The following is a 9,361-nucleotide window of genomic DNA, read 5'->3' on the forward strand; positions in this document are numbered from 1 at the left end:
TATGCATGTTTTTTTTTTAATTTTGAAACGAGACACTTTCTTTCAGTACTTGTCAAAAAGCTCACACTTAAGGTACAATGCCACATTGAAATATCTATTGAATAAAATGAATAGTAAAAAACGCCCCCAGGGAACTGAAGAAAACTGAAGCCCTTTAATGATTAACGCGCTTGACTGACTATTTATCATCAATTATCTCGCCTTCACATTTACCTGAATCAACAAGGATTTCCATCATGGAAAGGACGAAAAGAATTCACCCTTAAGAAGCCTCTAAAGGGTGCAATCCAAAACTTACACTCCTTTTTTTCAAGCGTCTTTTTCTACAGTCCCTTTTTCTAAGGCGACTGTGTTTTTGCACCTTGTTTGCAAGTTCTTTGGCGACCTCTTTCCACGACTTTTATTTCGCGACTTTTTTTCCGCGACTCTTTTGTTGCGACTTTTACCGTGGGCTCAGAGCACAGCACGTGCGGTAAATGGCGTCGTCAACATCATCGTCAACGTCGTCAGCCACATAAAAAACAACGAAAGAGCTAAAATGACCATAAATGTAAATTGAGAGCAGTTTATTAGCATTATTGAACATCAACAGGACCATCGTCACTGGCCTCTAAAACAGCTAAGACCTCTTTTTGAGCAGCTTCAAATTGCTGCCTTGAGCCCATGTGAACTGGCCTAGCCTTGTAATGGGAAACAACCGTGTAAAATACATTATGCACAAGATGAAAATCGAAGAAAAGGGCGACCAAAAAATATCCTCTAAAAACTCAAGTGTTAGTGCAAACGCGGGGTTAACGCTTAACTACAGGTTTTGTTAAATGGCCCGCAAATTTCACGATGAAATACTTTTCCGTCCTTATCATCTACACGAGAACAGTGAAGCGGTTCTCAACGATAGCAGTCTTTTGTTCTTGTAATCAGACCTCGTGTTGGGAGTTCAAATTGCTATTAACCAGTTTTTCTCTTTTTAGTTTCTTCATGTGAAATCTGCTGTACTTTAAATGGAGAATTCTCACCATGGTTAAGCCGCAACTATTAGAAATTTACAACCTCAAGATAAATAAGAATTTGAGACAAAAGGATTAACAAAAATACAGATAAAATGCATAATTTTAGGCGACAGCACATTGACAGTCTATACAGTGAGAACCATAGCTAGGAAACGTGATAAAGCGATTCATTGTTTTAAGACGACGAAATTACAACTTGCGGGCGGCTAAAAACTATTAAAATTGAAGGTAAAAAAAATATGGTTTGAGGAGATAGGCAAATATACCATTGTGAAATATAAGCTTAAGCTTACTTTCATTTTCAATAAATGATCATGAAGCTACTGAAAGTTCAGCAGCTCGATAAAAACGGTTTCATCCGAAATATCATTGACTTACACCTTTTTCTGTTCATTTACGCAAAATGTACATTCATTTACGTCAACAGTTGAAACTATACGGCAAATATACATTCATTAGCACTTCAATGAAATTCATGAACGCGAACGAACTTTCAATAACGCTATTTGCATATGTATTAACATTCAATAGCATCAACGGATGAACAATTGCACCTTTGGACAATCAAACATATTTTCAATCTCGCGTAATGATTGATCATTAACACCAATAGAAAATCAATTGCATAGTATGACAATCAATCGCGTATTAGAGACATTCAATAATACAATTTGCATAGAGACGTACATTCAATTGCACCTTCATACAATCGTTTATTCAAAATGGTCAATCATAAACGTGAACTGACAAACATGTGTAGTAATAACAATCAACTAAGGAAAAAGAAATTTCAAAACTGTTCGATTACAGTGTACTGTAATGTAATATTTTGTAATTATCCTTCAATTTCTTCATTAAATTGTTTAAATTTAAACACTGAAAGACGGTGGAGGCGTCCGTGAGTTCACGAACAGTGATGGCGATGAGATCTCGGTGGATTTTCTTAAGGAAAAAGCCACAAAGTTTTTCTTCCCAGAACAAGTGCCTAAGTTTGGTGCCCTAGACAACATGTGTTTGCATTTAGGTAACTACGCACAGGAAAGGATAACAACATTCACTGATACTGATGGAAAAACCTTTACCTTTCAAGAGTATCTAAAATCACGGGGCCTTTTTGCCTGCCGATTTCACGTTTACTGATTTTCACGTCTAGGATCAGCGAATGGCGCTTCGCAAGAAGGAGCTTGCAGAAAGCCAGCCGATTTATCCCCGAATGACGAAGACACATTTCAAACGTAAGACGTGTTTTTGGGTGCTACGAAAACACAGATATCTGGAGATTTCGAACATCTTATAGAGAATAGCACACCAAAGACGTCAGCACAAGAAGAAAACCAAAGCGTCTTCCTAGTGTTAAAGAACCAGGTAAGAAAAAGCCCCTTCCCTGATCAAACTGTCAGTGGTAATAAACTGCACATTACCTACGAAAGCGTTACAAACTCGTCATTTTCCGATGTGGTTATGAGAGTTATGTCATTCTCAAGAGCACAGTGCCTACGACGTTTATTCTTTTCAAGTGTTACGATACGTTTTCGCGACCAAACTAGAAAACTGAATCTTCGCGGACGGCACAATAACAACTGGGGGAAATAACTCTGTAGAGACGACTTGGCAGCGAGAACGGAAACTCGTCACGATTTCCTGGTACACGGAGATCTACTTCGAGCGAGCTTATACGGACGTCAAGGATAAGACAATCTTTGGTTCCACAGTACTTTTATTCTAGGTCAGGCCAACAAGCGACATGACCTCTAGCATACTCTAGTTTGTAATCATCAAAGCTGTACAAGGTACTTGCTTAAGAAGTAACTGGTGTGAAGTGCTATTGTTACACAAATCGCAATATTTGAATAAGGACACAAAGGAGCGGAAAAAAGTCTCTTTGAAGTTAAACGAAAACTACTTAAATATTCCATCTGTTTCTACGACGGAAAGAATCTCAAAATTAAAAAGACGGATGCAATAAATTCTAGGCCATTAGAGTAGGAAACCTAGGTGCGAATTTACAGCTCTGGTATAGAAAACAATACCTATCTTAATTGCAGTAGCGCAGCTCAGGAAATAAAAAACGGAAAAGCAATTAAAAGTTTCTGCTTATTTATGCAAGATTGGTTTGGAAACCATCGCATGAAAAGAAATTAGATTTACGAGTATAAACTCAGCTGCTATCTACCATGAAAACCAATGTTTCCAGAAAGACCATTAACACTTATATTTACCTAAAAAAAACCATATAATAAATGACAAAAGTGCCGACAAGCAGGTGCATATGATGAAAGCCAGTAACAACAAAAATCTATTCAAAAGCTACTGTGGTTTTTATGCATTTTTTTGATTTATTAAAATGAAAGGACTTGAAATGGTTAAATGTGAAAGTTTACGAATAAATATGTTCCGAATAACACACACGGGAAAATCAGTAAATTTTCCCGTATTACAAGATCTTATAATTCAAGAAATGCCGTTAACCAATTTTGACCCACTGGACTGTGGCTTCAACGTTGTCGACATTTCTAAAGGTGAAAAAGTCTTTCTTCAACGGATTGACGACCCAACGTCTGAAGAAGGTTTCAAAGTAGTGTTTCCTCACGCAGATGCGCAATCCAGTAGCCTTATCGTGCACCCTCCATCTGAGGTTTGGGGTTACGATGACAAACAGCTGATATGCGGAGTTGTATCATCCTGCTATATGTCACCAAATGCATGGTACGTGTGGTATCGTGATGGAATCCAGATCAAAGCAGGAAAAAAATACTGCTGTCTGCCAGTTTCTTTACCAGGTAATTACCATATCGAGGTGCACCGCGGGGAACAAAAGACTACGTCGGAGCCAGTTTTGGTTTGCAATTTTAATGATCTGGAACCTCCGAGTGTCTCTGCTTCCGACACAAGCGCTAAGGCGAACTACACCCCACTGCCTGTTGTGGAAAAGGAAGAAATTAACTTTGCAGCGAGAGATGAACTTGGCCGAGGTTCCTTTGGTGTCGTGTACAGGGGCGTGCGGGCCGGAACCGAGGTCGCAGTGAAGCATGTAAAAATACAGAACGCCAAGCGTCTTCAGACTTCTAGAGCTTTCTTTTCAGGCCTTCTTTTCAGGCCTTTTTTTTCACTATTGCTCACGTAGTGTTCATAACTGCGAAGATCGCTTTCATATTCACAATAAGCTTGATGTTGGGAAGCAAGTTTCGTTAGCTGTTGCCTACTTGCACAATTTGAAACCTCCTTTACTTCACAGAGACATAAAACCTGCCAATGTGCTGGTAGCCGAGAAAACTCACATCACAAAGTTGTGCGACATGGGTTTGAGCAAACTGAAGTCCGCGCAATCTCATGCTCACACGACTAGCTCAGCAGTCCGAGGAACTCCCTCTTACATGGCCACCGAAAGTCTGCTTGAGAGGAAGAAAGCAGCAGTCCATTCAGATGTCTGGTCATTGGCATGTACGCTCGTTGAACTTTTCACCGCGAGGGAATGTTGGGAGCAACTGTTGGAAGGTAAGGAAGCAGCGGCTGGAAGGAAAAGTGATGATTTCGACAGCGACGTTGAGTCGCTTATTGCCATAATGAGGAAGAAAGAATGCCCGCGCTCACTAGAATTCTTGCCAGACACGGTTGGTGCTTCCCTTCGGGGTACTCTCGTGGACTGTTTCGAGTATGAAACAGAAATGAGGCCAAGAGCTATTGACCTTGTAAATGCATTTTCGTAAAGGTTCTTAGAACTCACCAGTCAGTGTGAAAAGTGCTTGTAGCAGTTTAACCGTTTAAATGTTTTGTTAATTTTTCATTAATGAGATGTTTCTGTTCAAGGACACAACTAAGGCTGTTAGAGTTTAGTTGAGTAAGGAGGAGTATTAGGAAAGTCTAGGTGTTATTTCAACGACACACATGAGTTAATTGAAATGGCGTAGTAAGATGTTGACTGATCTGTTATAAAAATGCCACGTTCATTCCTCTACAGTTCCCCACTGTTCCCTTCTCCTCTTCTTGCCTGTCTTTAAGAAGGCATAATTGAACAACATATTTTGACGAGTGTGGAATCTATACAATAATAAGCTCCAATTATGACTACTCAAGCACAGTAACATAATTAAGAGGTTCTAGTCGGAAAACAAAGAAAGCGGCGTCATTCCATAATTTTCATAGATTCTGGGACCTCCCTGGGAATCAACATTTTTGACGCTTGATATTTTTAGTTAATACTCGAAGATTTTGTATACTATCGATCCATAGACCAGCTAACCATTCAACATTTGCATCAGAGTTAGTACAATTTACAACGTTATGTTCTCTTATAGTATTATTACATTCATATTCTAGTTATGACAAGTTATTCTCTTTCGGACATCCTGACGAAAAAGTACTCGAAATAACTTTATTACGGGACATGAAAATGCCACATACGGACAACATAATATAAGTAATAGAACTGTTGCTTTATCTTTACTTGTTATGTGCTTTTCCCACACTAGTCAACACTAGTCAGGTAGTTTGAGGCAATAACTCTGGGATTCTTGTTTGTGGAATTGACTTCTAATCAAAGAATTCGCTTCGAGAAGCCGTCTACTGCGCCGTGAACGAAAAAGCCAAAGGGTGCGAGCTTATCCCATCCGTTAACGTGCCATAAGAAGTTTGGCCCGGGGGTGACATATCTTCGTCGCTTTAGCCTACGTCTTTGACGATGCTCAACTCCTTCAGGGTCTATAACGCGAAGGGATTTCATAACAGTATCTCTTCTTACTTGCAAATTGTACTTTCGCCTCAAGCACCTCGTTAGTTGACGATTGCCCATAAAGGAACCACGCGAGTTCTCCAATTCTTCGAGAATAGCAGCCACTATTCTCTCAAGGGGAGATTTATTGTAACATCTCGCCCTTTAAGTCCCAAACGTTGTAAAATTCGTTTTAAAGTACGCACTGAGAGTACTATCCCATGTTGTAAAGCTAAACAACCAGCAATTTAAGCGTTAGTAAATCCTCTAGCGAAGTAGCTTCTTATTGTATTACCCCTCTCGACGCCAGAATCTTTGTTTAGATCAGGTGTGTAAACATGTAAAACACACTGTGATAGACATAGCGTGTTTAGAAGGACGCTAAGATGTAGCAACCTGTTTCAGAACATAGTAAACATTAATTAAAGCACCACTCACTCAAATCTTAAATAGAATGACCAAAACCATTAAGGATCAGGGACTTTCCACTAACTGAAACATAAAGACGCACATTGACGGATTTAAAGATTTTTTTTCACCTTTTGAATACTGAACACTGAATTAAGACCGACGACAGAATTCTGTAGTGAGAGCTATGATTCCGTGAAGTGTAAAACCTCAAGTCTTAACTCTTAAGTCATATTTTATAAGTCTGAAGTCTGAAGTCCCTTCTTGGCTTTCGTAAAAAATAGATAATACTTTGCGTTCCAGTGCGTACTAAAGTATGTTTTTAATTCAAAACATGCGTATCGCCAATGCATACGAACGAGCAGCTGGAAAATGCCCCTTCAGATGTTTCTTTTGACCAAAGGAAAACGCGCAAGTATTTAGTTTGATAGGTAATTTAGTGTTATCAACTGGGTTGAAAACGTAAAATAGCCACCGTCAAAACTCTGACGAAGGGCTAATGCTCGAAACGTCAGCTTTTTTACTCTTTACGGTGGCTAATTTACGTTTTCAACCCTGTTGTTAACACTAAATTACCTGCTATACTCTCCCACCGACGCAGCACCACAGTTTCTTTAGAAACTTACCCCTTTGGTGTAAGGTTGTTTTTGAGCCTTTTCCGCGATAGCCGAACACTGCTAGATTCAATAAGAGACAAACTCTTGACACTAATTTATTTTGTTATTGTTCATTGCCCGAGTGTTGGGACGACATGGTACAGTGCGAGTTGTACGAGGAATGGTTGCACATGAACTGCGAAGGGTTCAAGACTGCCCCGGACGGCAAATAGCTCTGCATTGTCTGCAGATCGCCAGACCTTAGACGTCTTCGTAATTGTCAAGGTGTCATTTCAGATCCCTCAACAGTTAATAATCGTTAAAATTAGAAAATAAGATTGAGTTCGATGAAATAGTCTCCTCTTTTGTTAAGACGTAGACATTAATGTTGATTTGCATTTGAAAATACGCTGAGAGTTCCAACAGTTCAGAGTAGAAACATTTTTACTTATAAGGGGCTTTACGAGCGACTTGTAGTAGGAGTAGTTACTTCGTTCTTGTTCAGAAACTGTTTCATGTTATTTAATAAGAAAATCAGACTGAGTTATTTTTGTGACTGGACACAACAATCTCCACTATTGTTATGGCGTTTGTATCAATGTTGATTCTCATCACAAGAAGCAAAGATTTATTGTGACAATTTCAATGGTTTGAATGTAGTAGTTTGTTCGCATCTAATTCTTGCGTATACCGTACGACTCGCTATAATAAATGCGCCAGAATTGGAACAAAATGGCTGTTTTTCTCTACCTTTGTTGAGGAATGTTGTGTCGTGATTGAAAAGAACATCGACAACAAGCTTGCAAATAGAATTAGTTACCAAATATGATGCAAATGATGCTTAAAAGCAAAGTTTGGTAGGGGGGTCCAAATCTGCGAAGGAGGACCATATCCGCTGGCGGATTTGGACCGGGTGTCCAAATCCGCTGTAACAACGGGATGTTCACTTGCTAATAGAAGCTTACAATCATCACAAGCATCTTTTCAACACCAGGAGGGGAAAGGTGACTAAAAAGCTGGTGTTTGAAAGAATTTCAGAATATTTCAACACAACTGAACACCTGTAACAGTTAATTTCCTCTCTTTAACCCTTTCACTTCCAGGAGTGAATGATAAGTAATTTCTCCTTATAATATAAATACATTATCAAACAGAAAGATGACGAGAGAGAAAGAAAAACATCAACTTGGGGATATTGTCCATTATGTAATTCTCAGAGCCAAATTATAAGAGAAGTATGGCATAGGGTAGGGAGAATTGACATTGAGATCTTGTGAGGGAAGGGGCAAAGTTTCTCAGCTTCTAATGAGCAGTAACAATGTTCATAAGGTGCACCCTCCTTTGTGCTGCTTCATGACCTCGTGGTTCTTGTTGCTCACTTCCACCATCTTCTCCACCATCAGCATGACCTGGTAGGAAATACCCATTATCAATATCCAGGTTCAACAAGGGTAGCTGTACAGTTTCTAAATTGTATAAACCATTTTTTGTTTGAATATTTCATTTCGCCAAAGGCTACTTGTCCATTTGTATTTTAAACTAGACGCATATTTGCTTTCACCCGGGCTTTCTGTTGGAAATAAACTTTGTCTTTTGTGCTTCCATTTGCCTAAGTTTGTGTGTAATTATTGTTTGATCCTGTAACTGTTTTTTCTCTTGGTATGCAATCCCTAAAGAATCGGATGACAATATTACATCAATGTCAGACCAACAGTAAACACAGGTGAGAATGGCACTGTCAGATTTAAAACTGATAATAATTGATACTTTGCTACTGCACATCCATCAAAAACTAAAATAAATATTGTCAACATCAAACAACTGCCTATTTCAGGACTTAGCATTATTACAGTAGGTGATTTGTATTAAATTCCACCAATTTGAAGAAAATTTGTCTTTGAAGAAAATAGAAATTTTTACAATTTGTGCCATTCCTGGATACTTTTCAAGATGATAGAGTTGATTAAAAATATGAGACAAAAGGATGACCAACCATTCACAGAGTTATTAAATAGATTCAGAACTGCTTCACGAACAGAGGGTGATATTCAATGCATTCAGTCAAGGCTAGTGCATCCTGAAGATACTGATTACCCAGTATCCATTGTTTTGTATTTTTGGGACAGTTTTTCTGTATCTCCTGTTTATTTTTCATATCCCTGAATTGTTTTTTCTCTAATGATATTTTTTTTCTCTGCTGGCTTCATTGCTTTATATTATTGTTTTTTTTTTCTATGTTTAATCATCAATTTTTTCTTTCCTTTCTGTCAAATACTTTACATGAAGAGTATTATATTTCTCTAGTATTTTTCTAATGGCATCAACTAGTGAAGCCATTCCATTTATGTTTTTAGTGTACTGAATAGGGGACGTGTCTCTTTTATTGTAAAGCAGGGGGAATACGTATATTTTGATCTTTTTGTGGGTTTAAAGGTACAACTGATGCAGTACGAAGAAAATGATATCAAAAACCCTGTGCATTCACTATTATGTATTAGTTCATTCTCAAGAATTTACTTGCTTTGAAGTTAATCAGTTAATAGTCCTTCACTCTTAAACAAATTATCCAAATTTACTTCAGTTTCACAAACATCTACAGTTCTTGGAAGATTAACTGGTGATTGCTGGTTGTGTTCTAA

The sequence above is a fragment of the Pocillopora verrucosa genome, chromosome 6 (assembly GCF_036669915.1).
Source record: "Pocillopora verrucosa isolate sample1 chromosome 6, ASM3666991v2, whole genome shotgun sequence".
Classification (NCBI taxonomy): domain Eukaryota; kingdom Metazoa; phylum Cnidaria; class Anthozoa; order Scleractinia; family Pocilloporidae; genus Pocillopora; species Pocillopora verrucosa.